The 20690-nt window shown below is 44.6% G+C and overlaps 1 protein-coding gene across 2 annotated transcripts in view; it reads left to right on the forward strand.

Moving 5' to 3' along the window:
• The window catches only part of LOC143804222 (programmed cell death 1 ligand 2-like), a 169129-nt gene that overhangs the window by 12862 nt on the left and 135577 nt on the right, over positions 1 to 20690 (forward strand). The window contains exon 1 of one of the 2 annotated variants that reach the window (XM_077282535.1): positions 1505 to 1593. The exons of the other annotated variant lie outside the window; for it this stretch is intronic. The gene's annotated coding sequence lies outside the window, so the exon portion shown is untranslated. Of the gene's footprint in view, positions 1 to 1504; positions 1594 to 20690 lie in introns of those variants that run through there. 2 annotated transcript variants of the gene reach the window in all.

Genomic DNA, 20690 nt, shown 5'->3' on the forward strand with positions numbered 1-20690 from the left:
GCAAAAAAGCAGCAAAAACATTGGCATCAGTTTTTGCAGCATTTTAGTGAAAAGAAACGCAAGTACAGCAGGATGTGAAACACATTTATTTTTGTGATTTTCCCAAGTTTAAATTAAAATGTCTTGGTCTCCTCACACGAGAATGGCAGTTAGGATAAGTACAGTTTAAGTAAATTGGTCATATGTGTTAACGTAATCAAAGCACGATCATCTCATTGTCTATCAAGGTGTGAAAGTAAATAATGACTGACCAATGTGTGAAATAGACCAATGCTGGACCAACTCAATGCACTGCCAATGTGTTAAGCCCCCGTCACACTAAGCGAGGTCGCTAGCGAGATCGCTGCTGAGTCACAAGTTTTGTGACGCAACAGCGACCTCAGTAGCGATCTCGCTATGTTTGACACGTAGCAGCGACCAGGCCCCTGCTGTGAGATCGCTGGTCGTGTCGGAATGGCCTGGACCTTTTTTTGATCGTTGAGGTCCCGCTGGGTAGCACACATCGCTGTGTTTGACACCTTACCAACGACCTCGTTGACTACAACGTCACACAGGACGTCCCTCATCGAGGTCTGAATCGTCATAATAGCTGCCATGTGACATCGTTGTACAGGTCGCTACAGGTCGCCGCATCGCTGCTGCGTCGTTGGGAAGATCTCACTGTTTGACATCTCACCAGCGACCACATAGCGACGCAGCAACGATCCCTGACAGGTCGTATCGTTGTCGGGATCGCTTTAGCATCGCTAATTGTGACAGGGCCTTTAGGTTAACTATACCTAAACAATTCAACTCCCCCTGCTGTTTTTTACATTTGCAATTGCATGTTTTTTCATGAACTCAAATTAATTTTTTTGTTTAGAATAGTCACAATTTTTTTCAGACATTTTTTCAAAATTTTTTCACTAAATAGTTTGATCAAATTGCCATTTAAAAAAAAAAAAAAAAAAGTTTTATAGTTTCACATACATCTTGCATTGGTAGCCTAAACACTTGTATTGTTTATGCTTGCATGATCTTTAGAATTCTGAAAAATGCAACAAAAATACAGCAAGAAAAGCAGAAAAAAGCCAACAAAACCTGCTGTTGAAATCTATCTCTATCAGGAACCACCCAAAAGAGCAGAGGGATGGGTCAGCAGCACTGTAGAAAAGCAGTCTTCTGCTGCGAAATGAAATTTTCGCAGATAAGTATAGGACAGCCTGTTCAGCTTTTTGAAGCTGGTTGCATAGAGGGGCAAAAAGAGATAAAAATAGACACAAAGGGTCCAAGAAAGAAACTTTATATTGGAATTGTACTAAATTAACAATAATAGCACCGGAGACCTGTGGTGGTTGAGAGCCGAGCTTCTTTGAAATGGCAGCAAGAAGAAAACCTCTGATCTCATCTCTTTTTCATTTCTCCAGCAGGATGGGACTGGCCCATAGGGTATGAGGTGGATCTCCCAGTGGGCCCCTGTACAGGAGTAAGGCACTTACCTCCTAACATCACCAGTAGCTGGCCTTATATATTTGATTCATTATGTACAGACAACAGCGGCTTCTCGCCATTCATTCAAGAAACTACCTAGTTTATTATTATGCAGAAGCAAAGGTACATTAGTTAAAAATTGTAATATAATATTTGTATGTAGCTGAACAGTGGGCCCCTAGAGTCAAAGTTACTGGTGAGCACTTCCCACAACAGTCCAACACTGTCCCCCAGTAAGAGTTCATTTACCAGTTTAAGACACATTTTTATTGCACATGGGATTTTAACGACTCTAAAAAAAATCTCGACTGGAGATTAACAAAAATGTTTTCCCTTTTTCTTCGTGATGCATGAGGCTTCATTTTGGTGTCATGCTTATATTCCTTTTTTTGTTTTGCTGATGTTGGGGGTTAGTGTATAGGAAAATATGAAATATGTGTGTATTTTTAATTTCTTATATTACAACCACAAAGAATCGCTGAAAAGCATTATGAAATGCATTACGTTTTCCGTGGGGGTAACATTAGAAACAGAGATTTCGGGCTGCCAGTGTCTTTTTTTTTGTTTTCTTTTTTATTATTATTATTATTATTATTATTATTATTATTATTATATATTTACTCTTGCTTTTTTTATTTATTTTACAAACTGTCTGATTGCCGATTACCCCTATAATATTGTTATGGCTTTATGTTAATGTGGTAATTAAAAAAATCCTTAGAATAGTTCAATGATAGTGATTGGACCTAATTTATCAAAGCTGACTTTTTTTTCCCACAACAACCAATTACAGTGTAGCAGACAATTTTTTCTCTTAGGGTATGGCTCCACGGTCCGGAGGGGCGGCGGTATTGCCGCAGCGGCGAAGCCGCTCGGCGCTAAGCCCCGCCCCCTTTCTGGGACGCGATGGTGCCGGATGTGTACAGTACACATCCGGGATCATCGCACCCCTCGCCATAGGGCCCTGTGATATGCCTTGCGGGGACGCTGCGTCCCCGCAAGGTGTACGGACATGCTGCGATCTGAAAAGACGCGCAGCATGTCCGGAGTCGCAGGGCCGCCGCGTGCGGGTTTCCACGCATAGTGGAGACGGGATTTCATAAAATCCCCTCCACTATGCTGGAACATCTGGATGCTGCTTGTTTTACGCTGCAGCGTCAAACAAGCAGCGTTTACTTACCGTGGAAACATACCCTTATGCAGTTTTTCTCTTAAGTTAGGCCATTAATTTTAAACACAGACACTGATTCATGAACACTGGCATTTGCAGGCCAGTCTTAGTGAAGGTGTCATGATTCTCTCTCTCAGTCTATGGAGTAGCAGTTCAACCATCCAATCTGGGGCAGGGGCATGCTGAGCTGTCAGTATTGTGATAGACAGCTCAGCCGCCCAATTTGAGGCTGGGGCCTGCTGCGCTGTCAGTGTTTTGAAGGACAGTCCACTTGCCCAATCAGTGTCGGTGTGTGCTGGGTTTCCTACAGATGTTTCCTATTCTGAGTTATACCTGGTTATTTAGCTGGCTGAGTACCTCTAATTATTGCCAGCTGTAGCCTTAGCTTAGTGGTGCATGTTTGTCATGTTCCTGAGTGTTTTGTCTCTCATCTATTACTATTACTGCCTGACCTTGCCTCTGAGTATCCTTTTGCCTAGCCCCTTTGTCTTGATCTGCTACCTTTCTGGAATTTTGACCTCATACTGTGACCTGACAACACCTTTGCCTTCCCCCTTTTGTTTATGACAAACTCTTTTGGTATCTGACCCTGAATTTCTTGACTACCCAGCCTGACAGCTTGTCTGCATAACTAGCATCACAGAAGGGTATGTGGGAGTAAGATACACCAACCTCATTAAGAGGCATGCTCCTCTAAATGAGTTCAGCTGGTGCGTGGCAATTTATGCCACTTTTGTATTGTAAATTCTGATGAGTTTGTTGGCCCCACTTGGCCATATTCCTCCAGCTAAGCTCTGCCCGATAGGTGGAGCTTGCGAGCACTTGTCTAAAAAAGCAAAAATGTTCGCAAGACTATAAGTTGTGTAAAAACATTGTTACTTTTCAAACAGTTTGCCGGAATTCTGGGAAAAACTATCTGAAGAATCGAGGCTTAAAGCTTTTTCCAGCAATTCATGTGGTCACTGACTAAATGTCGACAATGTAGCTGTCATTTCAGGAGAACTTTCAATATAATGTTTGTGTCTGTTGCCAGCTCTTCCCTCATCCTGTCCATAGAATTTTATGAGAACCAACTATCATTTTCATCTTAGTAATGGGAAAATATGTCTTCACTAAATACAGATGTCACTTAGGCCAGGTTCACACTGCGTTAACAGCAGCCCGTTCAACACATACGTTAACGGGCTGCTGTTAACGCAAGTGCCGACTTGTCACATCGCTAGCGCAGATAGAGCATCTGCTAGCTCTATCTGCACTAGCAGTGACGGATCCGGAAATGCTGCAGCCCGCGTCTCGGGGTCCGTCACTCAATGACGGCACATGGCTAGCACACGCCCATTGTGGGCGTGCGCTAGCGATGCGTCCGACATTGAACTAAATGGCGGCGTTAACGGACTACGTTACACCGCGTTGTGCCGAGGTGTAACGTAGTCCGTCTAACGGATGCATATAATGTAATGTGAACCCAGCCTTATGAATTGAGAATGAAAAATCAGTCCTGGCAGAGAAAGAAGCAGATTTTGATGATATTACAAAGTTTCTTATTTTCACATGTACTATTGATTTATTGGGGAAAAAAATAAAATGATGGTTACTATATAACAATTTTGCTTGTAGTTGGTAAAATTGAATGTGTTAAAAGCCATTGTTACTTTATTGAAAGCTCCTTAGCAATTGAATATTTCAAGAGGAAGTGCTTGGAAATTCCCTGATAAATGAGCCATAAGTCTTTGTTTACAGAAAGATGAACTGCAGCGTCAGATACTTTTCAGCTGTAAACCATTATTTCATATAAAAGCTGACTAATCACTGAACAATACTGCTAGAATGTAAGGGTTCTGAAAATTGACTCTGCCACCACCTTACAAAATTTAGGACTTGAATTTGCATGGACCTCACTGTTATGTTCTGGATACACCTGGATTGCCATATGTGTGTGGTACCGTTTACAGTTGCAATAGATCTACCAATTGGTTATCAACTTTACCTTATTAGGGTATGTTCACACTGGGCATTTTGCTGTTTTTTTTCTGCAGCAAAACCTGTTTTTTTTTTTGTCAAGAAAGAAGCAGAGTCAAAAACGCATATTTTGGTGCATTTTTTTCATGTGTTTTTGGGGGCTAACTTGTTTCTCTTTGTGCACGTGTAGGAAAATGGACCGAGCCAGTGATGCCTCTATCGTGTCGGTTCCAGAACTATCAGGGTTGTCACTATTGTTGCTGGGGGGAAAGCTTTCTGACAGACTTTTGCACTCGACTGTAGGGACGTGTCAGGGATAACAGTGCCCAAGAAAGCGGGACATTTGGCGGTAAGACAGAGCGCACAGCAGGAAAAGGTTGACTCACTCTCTGTGGGACTACGCAATAGTACAGGCCTGCGCTGCAGCTCCTCTGCCCTTGCGCACACTGACCGTGAGGGACATGGATTCATGTGTCCGCTCACCCCCGCGACTGAGGGTCTGTCCCGCATCGTTCCGCTGACTGCCGCGAGTGTGCAGCCTAAACCTGACCAGGCGAATCATGGCAGGTAGCCCTATCCCCGCCACCGCCACTGAACTGAGATGCTTTCCGGTGGTGTCAGAGACTGCTTCACCCCACGTATGTCATTCCGATAACCGAGGACCTCGCCTCTGGGAGCGCCGCTTCCATCAAGAAACAGTGCATTAACTTCCTTCAGGAACAGGCCAGAGATTTCTCGTCATCTACGGTGCCACCGTGGGAATTCAAGCTTCCACAGCCCGGAAACCATTTGACTGGTAAGTTTACTAGTTCCATAACCGTTTGTTCTCACCCTGACACTATACCCAGTTTTACTCCCTCTTAACCCATACCCTCCCTGCGAGGTGTATCCCTTGAAATAAACCCTTTAACTCTTGTTCTGCCTCCTGCTCCTCACTGCATCCCGTGTTCCTGCTATTCTACACTTGCTAATAAAGTTGAGTGCCCCCAGAGAAAAAAAAATCTTCTTCCTGTAGAACCATACTTCTACATCCTTTGAAAAGCCGGCAATTCATGTTCTGCATACAGTAAAATCACAGTAATAGGTTAGGATAGACTAGATAGAACAGATATATCCACATAGAATGCATAGATATATAGATGTCAGTGACACACATATATATATATATATATGTATATACACTGCTCAAAAAAATAAAGGGAACACTAAAATACCACATCCTAGATATCACTGAATGAAATATTTCAGTTGCAAATCTTAATTCATTACATAGTGGAATGTATTGAGAACAATAAAACATAAAAATGATCAACGTAAATCGAAATGAATATCCCATGGAGGTCTGGATTTGGAATGATACTCAAAATCAAAGTGGAAAATCAAATTACAGGCTGATCCAACTTCAGTGGAAATGCCTCAAGACAAGGAAATGATGTTTATTTGTGTGTGTATTGCCTCCATGTGCCTGTATGACCTCCCTACAATGCCTGGGCATGCTCCTGGTGAGGTGGCGGATGGTCTCCTGAGGGATCTCCTCCCAGACCTGGACTAAAGCATCCACCAACTCCTGAACAGTCTGTGGTGCAATGTGACGTTGGTGGATGGTGCGAGACATGATGTCCCAGATGTGTTCAATCGGATTCAGCTCTGGGGAACTGGATGGCCAGTCCATAGCTTCAATGCCTTCAACTTGCAGGAACTGCTGACACACTCCAGCTACATGAGGTCTGTCATTGTCCTGCATTAGGAGGAGCCCAGGGCCAACCGCACCAGCATATGGCCTCACAAGGGGTCTGAGGATCTCATCTTGGTACCTAATGGCAGTCAGTCTACCTCTGGCGAGCACATGGAGGGCTGTGCAGCCCTCCAAAGAAATGCCACCCCACACCATTACTGACCCACTGCCAAACCGGTCATGCTGAAGGATGTTGCAGGCAGCAGATCGCTCTCCACAGCGTCTCCAGACTCTGTCACATCTGTCGCATGTGCTCAGTGTTAACCTGCTTACATCTGTGACGAGCACAGGGCACCAGTGGGGAATTTGCCAATCCTGGTGTTCTGTGGCAAAGGCCAATCATCCTGCAGGGTGTAGGGCTGTGAGTACAACCTCCAACTGTGGATGTCGGGCACTCAGACAATCCTCATGGAGTTGATTTCTAATCATTTGTGCAGACACATGCACATTTGTGGCCTGCTGGAGGTCATTTTGCAGGGCTCTGGCAGTGTTCCTCCTGTTCCTCCTTGCACAAAGGCTGAGGTAGTGGTCCTGCTGCTGGGTTGTTGCCCTCCTACGGCCCCCTCCACATCTCCTGGTGTACTGGCTTGTCTCCTGGTAGCGCCTCCAGCCTCTGGACACTATGCTGACAGACACAGCAAACCTTCTTGCCACAGCTTGCAATGATGTGCCATCCTGGATGAGCTGCACTACCTGAGCCACTTGTGTGGGTTGTAGAGTCCGTCTCATGCTACCACGAGTGTGAAAGCACAACCAACATTCAAAAGTGACCAAAACATCAGCCAGAAAGCATTGGTACTGAGATGTGGTCTGTGGTCCCCACCTGCAGAACCACTCCTTTATTGACTGTGTCCTGATAATTGCCAATAATTTCCACTTGTTGTCTATTCCATTTGCACAAAAAAAGTTCACCAGTGATTCCCAAAGCAGCATCAGACAAGCCCACAATGGAATTTCAGTATTTATCAACTTTACACTGCTCTACCCTTCCTTGAATCTCTATTATAAGGTTTGATAAAGACCAGGGACATGGTCGAAACGTTACCTTATTAAATAGTTTGAATTTCTCTACTGCGGTGAAGCAATTTTCTTTATCTGATGACTGAAATAAATGATTTTTTTGCAAATTATATGAGACTCTGAGCGCGACTCTTTATCCTCTGTATTCCATTTGCACAACAGCATGTGAAATTGATTGTCAAACAGTGTTGCTTCCTAAGTGGACAGTTTGATTTCACAAAAGTTTGATTTACTTGGAGTTATATTCTGTTGTTTAAGTGTTCCCTTTATTTTTTTGAGCAGTGTATATTACATCGATTCATTGTGGTGAATTTCAACTGCGGTGTACTCGCCTCTGCACCATGCGACTTTCTCACCATGCTAGCGGGGATCTCACCGAGGTCACCGCAGTTCAGCCCGGCTGGGAACGCAGCCTCAGTGACGTCAGCGCTAGCCACTGAGGCTGCACTCGCAGCAGCTCATTCACCAGTGGTTCTCAGCCTGGATGGTCACATCTTGGCACCATCCAGGTTGAAAACTAATCACCCCCAGACATGGCCTATGGTGTGGGACAGAACAACAGAGAGGTGAGGGATATTGTTGTTTTTTATTTTTATTTTATTACAAAAGACGAGGGCTTCGGTGGAATTAGGTGTTAGGTGAGTATAACTATGCTTGTTATTTTTAAATGAAAAAGTAAAACTGTGTTTTGTTTTTCTTTGAAATAAAAGTCTTTATTTTTGCTGTGTGTTTATTTACAATACCGCTTTAGGATTAGTAATGGATAGGTGTCTTATAGATGTCTCTCCATTACTAAGTCGTGGGCATGATGTCGCATGACAATACAAAGGTGACATCAACTGCACAAATATGAACCCCACTTGCCACCACTACAGGGCAAGTGGGAAGTGGAGCGTCCGCTAGGGCCGTGGGGTACTTGGAACTGGGCTGGTTCTTAAAGGGATGTGTCACAGTGCCTGTGACCCAGTTCATAGCCCTGGGCATCCAATAAGAGGGGATTAAATAGTAATGGGAAATAAAGTCTGAAGAGCAATGTTCGTGATGCCACATGTGGTACTCGGCCAGGGATGGCCGACTCTGCTTAAAGGGGTCATCTGGGGATGGTGATATTGCAGCAGAGATGGTATAGCTCCCCACAGGTAGAGCTTAGTCCCCACGGCTCCCGGTGCAGTTGGTAAGGATGATAGATGGTGCAGGAAAGAATTGGAGGACACAGGGTTGTAGTCTCTTTACCTTTTACTGATGACGTTCAGGTACACAGATTACAGGTGGTCATTGGCATCCGGGCAGCCTGGAAGTGATTAGGAATCTCCCTAGCCAGGTGGGGTGGGAAGCCTTCCTTTTTGTGCTGAATTCTATGTATAGTACCTTGCTGCCTTAGGCTTCATACAAGGTCCTCTCTCAATCCGTCCATCAGGTGGGACTCTGCCCGCATGGCAGGCAACTTGAGCCTTTTTACAGGTGTCCCTCTCTCGTAGTGACTCCGGGCTCTAATCTGCTGCTGTGCCTTCGGGTGTAATTGTGGCCAGGAGACTTGAAATCTCCTGCCTGCTGGTTTCTGCTGTGGGGCATACAGTTCCCGCACAACCTCAGACTCTCGGCATCCGGCTTCTTGCGCTTGAACCTGGAGGGAGCCCACTCACAGCTCCACTCTATTTTCTCTCTTCTCCTGTGCTCCTTCTCAACTCACTGTCTCCTACAATCTCCTCTAACTCCTCCTCCAGCCAGAATATACAGTTAAGTCCATATATATTTGGACAGAGGCAACATTTTTCTAATTTTGGTTATAGACATTACCACAATGAATTTTAAACAAAACAATTCAGATGCAGTTGAAGTTCAGACTTTCAGCTTTCATTTGAGGGTATCCACATTAAAACTGGATGAAGGGTTTAGGAGTTTCAGCTCCTTAACATGTGCCACCCTGTTTTTAAAGGGACCAAAAGTAATTGGACAGATTAAATAATTTAAAAAAAAAGTGTTCATTTCTAGTACTTGGTTGAAAACCCTTTGTTGGCAATGACTTCCTGAAGTCTTGAACTCATGGACATCACCAGACGCTGTTTCCTCCTTTTTGATGCTCTGCCAGGCCTTCACTGTGGTCGTTTTCAGTTGTTGTTTGTTTGTAGGCCTTTCTGTCTGAAGTTTAGTCATCAACAAGTGAAATGCATGCTCAATTGGGTTGAGATCAGGTGACTGACTTGGCCATTCAAGAATATTCCACTTCTTTGCTTTAATAAACTCCTGGGTTGCTTTGGCTTTATGTTTTGGGTCATTGTCCATCTGTAGTATGAAACGACGACCAATCAGTTTGGCGGCATTTGGCTGGATCTGAGCACACAGTGTGGCTCTGAATACCTCAGAATTCATTCGGCTGCTTCTGTCCTGTGTCACATCATCAATAAACACTAGTGACCCAGTGCCACTGGCAGCCATGCGTGCCCAAGCAATCACACTGTCTCCTCCGTGTTTTACAGATGATGTGCTATGCTTTGGATCATGAGCTGTACCACCCCTTCGCCATACTTTTCTATTTCCATCATTCTGGTAGAGGTTAATCTTGGTTTCATCTGTCCAAAGAATGTTCTTGCTGGCTTTTTTAGATGTTTTTTAGCAAAGTTCAGTCTAGCCTTTTTATTCTTGATGCTTAAGAGTGGCTTGCACCGTGCAGTGAACCCTCTGTATTTACTTTCATGCAGTCTTCTCTTTATGGTAGATTTGTATATTGATACGCCTACCTCCTGGAGACTCTTGTTCACTTGGTTGGCTGTTGTGAAGGTGTTTCTCTTCACCATGGAGATTATTCTGCGATCATCCACCACTGTCGTCTTCTGTGGGCGCCCAGGTCTTTTTGCATTGATGAGTTCACCAGTGCTTTCTTTCTTTCTCAGGATGTACCATACTGTAGATTTTGCCACTCCTAATATTGTAGCAATTTCTCGGATGAGTTTTTCTGTTTTCGCAGCTTAGGGTGGTTTCACACTTGCGTTTTTGTCTGCAGCGTTTTTTGCACAAAAAAACGCATGCGTTTTTTCCCTATATTTAACATTGAAAACGCATGCGTTTTTTTGTACGCGTTTGGTCGCGTTTTCATGCGTTTTTTTCTGCATGCGTTCATTTTCAGAAATGAAACCTGCAGTATTTTCTTGCGGTGTTTTTTTGCCGCGAAAAAACGCATGCGTTTTTTTTCCTATATTTAACATTAAAAACGCATGCGTTTTTTTGTATGCGTTTTGCCGCGTTTGACGACGCATGCGTCGTTTCTATGCTTACGTTTGGTTGCAGAAATGCAACATGTAGTAATTTCTAGAGGCGTTTTTTTGCCGCAAAAAAACGCATGCGTTTTTTTGCCGCAAAAAAACCTATTGCTGTCTATGTAAACGCATGCATTTTTAAGCACATGCGTTTGGTTGCATTTTAAACGCATGCGTTTCAATAGAAAAAAACAAGAATACACACTGATAAGCCACCCACCACCATCAAGGTGATAAAGGGATCCAAACCCTAACCCTACCCCTAACCCTATCCCTAACCCTAACCCTAGGGATCCTAACCCTAACCCTACCCCTAACCCTAACCCTAGGGATCCTAACCCTAACCCTAACCCTAACCCCAACCCTAGCTATTTCTATTTATAGTGGGTTTTCTAGATGTTTTTGATGATTGGCAGCTGTCACACACTTCTCAGCATGCGTTTCAAAAACGCAAACGCAGGAAAAAACGCATGTAAACGCGTCAAAACGCCGCGTTTTTTTACCGCATGAGAAAACGCATGCGTCTAAAAAACGCAGCGTTTGCACGCGTTTACATGCGTTTTTTTCACCACCTGCGTTTGCGTTTTAAACGCTGCGTTTTTAAACGCAAATGTGAAACTAGGCTAAAGGATGGCTTGTAGCAATGAAAAAGAAGAAAATGAGGGCACTCACCAATCTTTCACGTTCTTAGTCCTTTATTGCAACACGATCCAGTTAAAACACATGGCCGGGGAAGAGAGAGAGCCGAAGCCCGTGTGAGCAGGCTCTCCATGCAGGTGAAAGGATGGCTTGTTTCACCTGCATGGAGAGCTCCTTTGACCGCATGTTTACTTCACCGCAAAACCTTCCAAATGCAAGCACCACACCTCAAATCAACTCCAGGCCTTTTATCTGCTTGAGAATGACATAACGAAGGGATTGCCCACACCTGTACATGAAATAGCCTTGGAGTCAATAGTCCAATTACTTTTGGTCCCTTTAAAAACAGGGTGGCACATGTTAAGGAGCTGAAACTCCTGAACCCTTCATCCAATTTTAATGTGGATACCCTCAAATGAAAGCTGAAAGTCTGAACTTCACCTGCATCTGAATTGTTTTGTTTAAAATTCATTGTAGTAATGTCTATAACCAAATTTAGAAAAATGTTGTCTCTGTCCAAATATATATAGAATTAACTGTATATAGGGAAGCTACCCTGAAACCTGGCTAAGAGCTCTCCCTTCTGGCTTGGAGTCAAAAAAGTGTTGCATGTAAGTGTTACCTATTAAGGGGATCCTTCTCGCTTCCAGGCATGGCATAACCCTCCCCATGATGAAGGCAATACCACTCTGACAACCGGATTCCTGGGGTGTCACGGAAGAGTCGGGCAAAGATCTAGAATTGGTACATCTAATAGATGTGCCTTTTCTGGGCGTCTGCGGGCTGCCATATCCATGGTCCCTTACCAGCCTGAGAATAGCAGCCCAGCCCAGCTGTCTGCTTTAGCAAGGCTGGTTTAAAAAAAATGGGGGGCCCCACGCAGTTTTTTTAAAATTATTTATTTAAATAATTTAAAAAAAACTGTGGGGACCCCTCTATTCTTGATAACCAGCCTTGCTAACGCTGAAAGTTGAGAGTTGCAGCCCCTAGCTGTGAGTTTTGCCTGGCTGGTTATCAAAAATACGGGGGAACCCACACAGTTTTTTTTATTATTTATTTACAACGCAGGATGATGAATACTTCCATCCCATCAATGCTCCTGCTCTCAATGTTATTAGCGGCAGCAGGTGTCGGATGATGGGAGCGGTAGTCCCATCAGCTGACACCAGTGATCGGAGGTGAACTTTATAGCTTCGATCACAGCTGAGCACTCGTGCTGTCTTTTGACAGCATGGGAACTGCGACTCTTTGACCAGCGGGGATGGTTTCACCGCCGATCAGAGAGACTATAATCCCCATACGCTGTTCCTCACTCCCTGAGAAACGAGGGAGAAGCCGAACAAAAAGCAAGTGTGGGATTGCACTTATTTTTGCAATTTCACAGCCCTTGGAATTTTTCTAGTACACGACATGGTAAAACCAATGGTGTCATTCAAACGTACAACTGGTCCCGCAAAAAACAAGCCCTCACACCGGCATATTAATTAATTAAATAAAGAAATTATGACTCTGGGAAGAAGGGGAACGAAAGACAAAATCGCAAAACCGAAAAAAGCTTCGGGGGTTATGGGGTTAAATTATAGCAGAGCCAGAGTTGCCACTAATCACTAGTGACATTTGGGATATTCCTCTATGCGCCTTGTGGTGTTCAAGGGGCTTAACAACTGGTACTCTGTTTAGTAGAAACACATGCAGATGTCACAGATAAGTAGAGGAAAGGAAAAGCTGTTTAGAGAAAATGGCTCCACTAAAGCTAACTACCAAGGGGTGTGGGGGGAGTGGCATTCATTTTTATGGCATGCCATCCCAGAGCTTAGTGAGGGACACAAAATAAGTTGTAGCCTGACCTGCGGTAATTGTAATTTGTCCCAGAGACAGGAGAACAGCCAAAGTACTGCTATAAGGCTAGGTTCACATTTGCGTACGGGAGGACTGCGGATGGCAGCGTACTTTCTCCCTTCTTCCTCCCTGAAACCCCACCTAAGCTCCGCCTACTCTGCATGCATCCTGCTTACCTATCTTTAACATTGGGTATGCAGGGACATGCGTTGTATGCGGATGCGTCCGCATGCGGCGAATTGAGGATTGCGGCGACAGCACGGAAACGCAAAATTTTGAAACCATCTAGCTTGTTGCTTCATGTAAGTCTGTGTAACCATCAAGCTTACTGCCTCTATGTACACTATACTTCTGACATCTGTGTTATTGCATCTTTCTGCCATCTTTGAGTGAATAGCTGCTTAACTACCAATGGCCACTATATCATATTACATATAAAGGAATACACTATCACCAACATACTGTATGCAACCCTTTAAAGGGAATCTGTCACATGAAAAAAAAACACTATTAACCTGCAGATATGGGGTTATTCTGCAGGTTAATAGCAATCTAAACCTGCCCGGATCCGTCATTTAAACCCCCACTGACAGCAGCTCAGCATTAGAGCCGGCTGTGAGTCAGTGTCGGGGATGCGATTACAGCTACTCCTCTCTATACACAGAGTGGTGACTGAAACTGTGCTAGCGCCACCCCCCCACCCGATGTCTGAAACTAGAACACTGCCAGTAGACAAAGATAATTTCTCGTTGCAGTGGGGGTCTAAGTGCCAGCGCTGGGCAGGTTCAGAACACTGTTAACCTGTATATTAACCCAATATCTGAAAGTTAATAGTGTTTGTTTTTTTCACGTGACTGGTTACCTTAAATAGCCACATTGAGTCCTCCAATTACCAGTTATGTTCTTGTTTTAGCACTAACAACCCTGTGCATTTAAGTAAAATGCACCACAATTTCCACTCAAATTGTAACCAAAAACTAGTGCAGATGCTTTGCAACGGATTTGTTATCTGTTGTAGGCACTTTCATTAGGCTATCTTCACACATTGCTTTTTTACTGTGGTATTTTTTTTCTGAAGCGAAAACCCGATCTCTTGAAAGTAAAAAAAGCTACAGCCAAAACGCAGGTTTTGCTGCTTTTTTTGTTGCTTTTCTTGCTTTGTTTTTGCTGCGTTTTTCAAGAACCCAAATTTCATAAAAATTAAGCTTTGCTTCCACCTTTTCAAGCATAAACAATACAAGCTGTTAGGCCACCAATACAAGATGTATGTGAAACCATAATTGATTTTGAGGAAAAATGGACAATTTAATCAATTTAGGGGGGAAAGTTTTATGTCTGAAAAAATAGTGACTATTCTGAACAAAACAGCTAGTTTCATATATGAAGCGCAACTGTGAACTAAGGTAATATTAGTTCATGCAAAAAATACACAATTGAAAAAGGAAGTTGAATTGGTAGGGCATTGTTTACTTAACACGTTGGTAAGACATTGTATACTTAACACATTGGTAGTGCATGTTAGCACCATGCCGGCTTCGCGGCTTGTCAGTTCACTCACCCGCACTGCATTAGGTCCCTCTCACTCTCATACTCCACATGCTTCCAGCAGCACTTCCAGCCGTGCATCTGACTATGTTCTAAGGGCACATTTGTGCTTCTGCCCTCTTAAAGGACCAGCGCATGTGTAAGGAGGTTGCTTTCCCTTCTCCTTACCTGGAACCACTTAGTCAGACAGCTGGGTTGTCGGGGGAAGACTTTCTGCCCTGGACAGAAGGGACCATGTGACTGCTGGGGGCAGAGAAGAAGAGAGGGGGTGTGGTCAGAAAAAAGCAGGAGAGCAGAGCGTGCCAGACAGAGGGGACAGCGCGCCAGACAGAGAGCAGGCTGCAGCGCCACGCTCCCCGAAAGAGAGTGCTCCCCGTGAGGGCACTGAGGCTGAGATACCAGCCGTAGTGGAGCCTGGATGTGAGAGTGTGGACTTGGAAGCCTCCATAATCAGAGAAGATGTACCCCCTGACAGTGACCTGAGCACGTAGCCCCGGTGACCGCACTGACAAGCCAGGACCCCTGAGTGTGACAAGTAAACTGCTCGGTGTGTGTGTAGCATTGCTGCTGCAGAAAGCCTGCCAGCCTGATATACAGAGACTCGCAGCAGAGTGGCTGAGTGTTGTGAATTTGGTTTCTGGGCTCCCCCGGTGGTTACTGGTGGTACTGAACTTGTGTGCTTCATCTCCTCTGTTCACCTGTTTCCATCAGGATGTGGGAGTTTCTATTTAGCCTTGCTCCTCAGTCATTTCTATGCCGGCCAACAATGTTACCAGAAGCCTTTCTGTTGCATGTTCCTGCTCCTAGACTACTATCAGCTAAGTTGGACTTGTAGTCCTAAGATTGTTTTGCATTTTTGTTCCAGTTCTCTGTTTTTGAATATTTCTGAGGCTGGAAGCTCTTGTGAGCTGAAATTGCCACTCTGGTGTCATGAGTTGATATTAGAGTCTTAAAGTAATTTCAGGATGGTGTTTTGAAAGGGTTTTCAGCTGACTGTGAAGTTCCCTTTTCTGTCTTCCTACTATCTAGTAAGCGGACCTCAATTTGCTAAACCTATCTTCATACTTCGTATGTCATTTTCCTCTAAAATCACCGACAATATATGTGGGGGCTACTGTCTGCCTTTTGGGGAAAATTTCTCTAGAGGTAAGCCAGGTCTGTATTTTCCTCTGCTAGGGTCAGTCAGTCCTCCGGCTGGCGCTGGGCGTCTAGGGATAAAACGTAGGCACGCTACCCAGCCACTGTTAGTTGTGCGGTAGGTTTAGCTCACAGTCAGCTCGAGTTCCCATCTTCCAAGAGCTAGTCCTTTTGTATGCTTTACTACGGTCTCTTGCCATTGAGAACCATGACAGTGTGGCCGGCCAAGAGTTAAAATAATTGGCAGAAGAAAGGAGAGAAAAGAAGTCTGCAGAGAATTTTTTTTTTTTTTTTCTGAGTTTGCTCATTAGTTGATTCACTTGCATCTCTGCTTACTGCAGCCTTCGTCTCTCTCTCCTTCTAATCCTTGAATGGTTCTGATTTCACCTGATTAAAATGGATCCTCAGAGTTTAGCTATTGGTTTGGATAATCTCGCTATGAAGGTTCAAAGTTTACAGGATTTTGTAATTCATGCTCCTATATCTGAACCTAGAATTCCTTTACCTGAATTTTTCTCCGGGGATAGATCTCGCTTCCAGAATTTCAAACATAATTGTAAATTATTTTTGTCTCTGAGATCTCGCTCCGCTGGAGATCCTGCACAGCAGGTCAGGATTGTAATTTCCTTGCTCCGGGGCGACCCTCAGGATTGGGCATTTGCTTTGGCACCAGGGGATCCTGCGTTGCTCAATGTGGATGCGTTTTTCCTGGCTTTGGGGTTGCTTTATGAGGAACCTCATTTAGAGATTCAGGCTGAAAAAGCCTTGATGGCCCTGTCTCAAGGGCAAGATGAGGTTGAAATATACTGCCAAAAATTTCGTAAGTGGTCTGTGCTTACTCAGTGGAATGAGTGCGCCCTGGCGGCGAATTTCAGAGAGGGTCTCTCTGATGCCATTAAAGATGTTATGGTGGGGTTCCCTGTGCCTACAGGTCTGAATGAGTCCATGACAATGGCTATTCAGATTGATCGGCGTTTGCGGGAGCGCAAACCTGTGCACCATTTGGCGGTGTCTACTGAGAAGGCGCCAGAGATTATGCAATGTGATAGAATTCTGTCCAGAAGCGAACGACAGGATTTTAGGCGAAAAAATGGGTTATGCTTCTATTGTGGTGATTCAACTCATGTTATATCAGCATGCTCTAAACGTACTAAGAAGGTTGATAAGTCTGTTTCAATTGGCACTTTACAGTCTAAGTTTATTCTATCTGTGACCCTGATTTGCTCTTTATCGTCTATTACCGCGGACGCCTATGTCGACTCTGGCGCCGCTTTGAGTCTTATGGATTGGTCCTTTGCCAAACGCTGTGGGTTTAATTTAGAGCCTCTGGAAGTTCCTATACCTCTGAAGGGTATTGACTCCACGCCATTGGCTAGTAATAAACCACAATACTGGACACAAGTAACTATGCGTATTAATCCGGATCACCAGGAGATTATTCGCTTCCTTGTGTTGTATAATCTACATGATGTGTTGGTGCTTGGATTGCCATGGCTGCAATCTCATAACCCAGTCCTCGACTGGAAAGCAATGTCTGTGTTAAGCTGGGGATGTCAGGGGACTCATGGGGACGTACCTTTGGTTTCCATTTCGTCATCTATTCCCTCTGAGATTCCGGAATTTTTATCTGATTATCGTGACGTTTTTGAGGAGCCTAAACTTGGTTCACTACCTCCGCACAGAGATTGCGATTGTACTATAGATCTGATTCCGGGCAGTAAGTTTCCAAAGGGTCGTTTATTTAATCTATCTGTGCCTGAACATGCTGCTATGCGGGAATATATTAAGGAGTCCTTGGAAAAGGGACATATTCGTCCTTCGTCATCTCCCTTAGGAGCCGGTTTTTTCTTTGTATCTAAAAAAGATGGCTCTTTGAGGCCGTGTATTGATTATCGGCTTTTGAATAAAATCACGGTTAAATATCAGTATCCTTTGCCACTGCTTACTGATTTGTTTGCTCGAATAAAGGGGGCCAAGTGGTTCTCTAAGATTGATCTTCGTGGGGCGTATAATTTAGTGCGAATTAAGCAGGGGGATGAGTGGAAAACCGCATTTAATACGCCTGAGGGCCATTTTGAGTATTTAGTAATGCCTTTTGGTCTTTCAAATGCCCCTTCAGTCTTTCAGTCTTTTATGCATGACATTTTCCGTGAATATTTGGATAAATTTATGATTGTGTATCTGGATGATATTTTGATTTTTTCGGATGACTGGGACTCTCATGTCCAACAGGTCGGGAGGGTTTTTCAGGTTTTGCGCTCTAATTCCTTGTGTGTAAAGGGTTCTAAGTGTGTTTTTGGGGTTCAAAAGATTTCGTTTTTGGGGTACATTTTTTCCCCCTCTTCCATTGAGATGGACCCTGTCAAGGTTCAGGCTATTTGTGATTGGACGCAACCCTCTTCTCTTAAGAGCCTTCAGAAGTTTTTGGGCTTTGCTAATTTTTATCGTCGATTTATAACTGGTTTTTCTGATGTTGCTAAGCCGTTGACTGATTTGACTAAGAAGGGTGCTGATGTTGCTGATTGGTCCCCTGCTGCTGTGGAGGCCTTTCGGGAGCTTAAGCGCCGCTTTTCTTCCGCCCCTGTATTGCGTCAGCCTGATGTTACTCTTCCTTTTCAGGTTGAGGTCGACGCTTCAGAAATCGGAGCTGGGGCGGTTTTGTCGCAGAAAAGTTCCGACTGCTCCGTGATGAGACCTTGCGCGTTCTTTTCTCGTAAATTTTCGCCCGCTGAGCGAAATTATGATATTGGTAATCGGGAGCTCTTGGCTATGAAGTGGGCTTTTGAGGAGTGGCGTCATTGGCTTGAGGGGGCTAGACATCAGGTGGTGGTATTGACCGACCACAAGAATTTGATTTATCTTGAGTCTGCCAGGCGCCTGAATCCTAGACAGGCGCGCTGGTCGTTATTTTTCTCTCGGTTTAATTTTGTGGTTTCTTACCTACCGGGTTCTAAAAATGTGAAGGCGGATGCCCTTTCTAGGAGTTTTGAGCCTGATTCCCCTGGTAATTCTGAACCTACAGGTATCCTTAAGGATGGAGTGATATTATCTGCTGTTTCCCCAGACTTGCGACGGGTCTTGCAGGAGTTTCAGGCGGATAGACCTGATCGTTGCCCGCCTGGTAGACTGTTTGTTCCGGATGATTGGACCAGTAGAGTCATCTCGGAGGTCCATTCTTCTGCGTTAGCTGGTCATCCTGAAATCTTTGGTACCAGGGATTTGGTGGCTAGGTCCTTCTGGTGGCCTTCCCTGTCGCGAGATGTGCGAGGTTTTGTGCAGTCTTGTGATGTTTGTGCTCGGGCCAAGCCTTGTTGTTCTCGGGCTAGTGGATTGTTGTTATCTTTGCCTATTCCGAAGAGGCCTTGGAGTCACATCTCCATGGATTTTATTTCTGATCTCCCTGTTTCTCAGAAGATGTCTGTCATCTGGGTGGTGTGTGACCGTTTCTCTAAGATGGTCCATTTGGTCCCCTTGCCTAAATTGCCTTCCTCATCCGAGCTGGTTCCTCTGTTTTTTCAAAATGTGGTTCGCTTGCATGGTATTCTGGAGAATATCGTTTCTGACAGGGGAACCCAATTCGTGTCTAGATTTTGGCGAGCGTTCTGTGCTAGGATGGGCATTGATTTGTCTTTTTCGTCTGCTTTCCATCCTCAGACTAATGGCCAGACCGAGCGAACTAATCAGACCTTGGAGACTTATTTGAGGTGTTTTGTGTCTGCGGATCAGGATGATTGGGTTGCCTTTTTGCCCTTGGCGGAGTTTGCCCTCAATAACCGGGCTAGTTCTGCCACCTTGGTTTCTCCTTTCTTCTGTAATTCGGGGTTTCATCCTCGTTTCTCTTCCGGTCAGGTGGAGTCTTCGGATTGTCCTGGAGTGGATGCTGTGGTGGAGAGGTTGCATCAGATTTGGGGGCATGTGGTGGACAATTTGAAGTTGTCCCAGGAGAAGACTCAGCAGTTTGCCAACCGCCGTCGTCGTGCTGGTCCTCGTCTTTGTGTTGGGGACTTGGTGTGGTTGTCTTCTCGTTTTGTCCCTATGAAGGTTTCTTCTCCTAAGTTTAAGCCTCGGTTCATCGGCCCGTACAAGATATTGGAGATTCTTAACCCTGTGTCCTTTCATTTGGACCTCCCTGCATCTTTTTCTATTCATAATGTCTTCCATCGGTCATTGTTGCGCAGGTATGAGATACCGGTTGTGCCTTCCGTTGAGCCTCCTGCTCCGGTGTTGGTTGAGGGTGAGTTGGAGTACGTTGTCGAGAAGATCTTGGACTCCCGTGTTTCCAGACGGAGACTTCAGTATTTGGTCAAGTGGAAGGGCTACGGTCAGGAGGATAATTCTTGGGTGACAGCCTCTGATGTTCATGCCTCCGATTTGGTCCGTGCCTTTCATAGGGCTCATCCTGATCGCCCTGGTGGTTCTGGTGAGGGTTCGGTGCCCCCTCCTTGAGGGGGGGGTACTGTTGTGAATTTGGTTTCTGGGCTCCCCCGGTGGTTACTGGTGGTACTGAACTTGTGTGCTTCATCTCCTCTGTTCACCTGTTTCCATCAGGATGTGGGAGTTTCTATTTAGCCTTGCTCCTCAGTCATTTCTATGCCGGCCAACAATGTTACCAGAAGCCTTTCTGTTGCATGTTCCTGCTCCTAGACTACTATCAGCTAAGTTGGACTTGTAGTCCTAAGATTGTTTTGCATTTTTGTTCCAGTTCTCTGTTTTTGAATATTTCTGAGGCTGGAAGCTCTTGTGAGCTGAAATTGCCACTCTGGTGTCATGAGTTGATATTAGAGTCTTAAAGTAATTTCAGGATGGTGTTTTGAAAGGGTTTTCAGCTGACTGTGAAGTTCCCTTTTCTGTCTTCCTACTATCTAGTAAGCGGACCTCAATTTGCTAAACCTATCTTCATACTTCGTATGTCATTTTCCTC

This window comes from Ranitomeya variabilis, chromosome 1 (genome assembly GCF_051348905.1).
Source record: "Ranitomeya variabilis isolate aRanVar5 chromosome 1, aRanVar5.hap1, whole genome shotgun sequence".
Lineage (NCBI taxonomy): Eukaryota > Metazoa > Chordata > Amphibia > Anura > Dendrobatidae > Ranitomeya > Ranitomeya variabilis.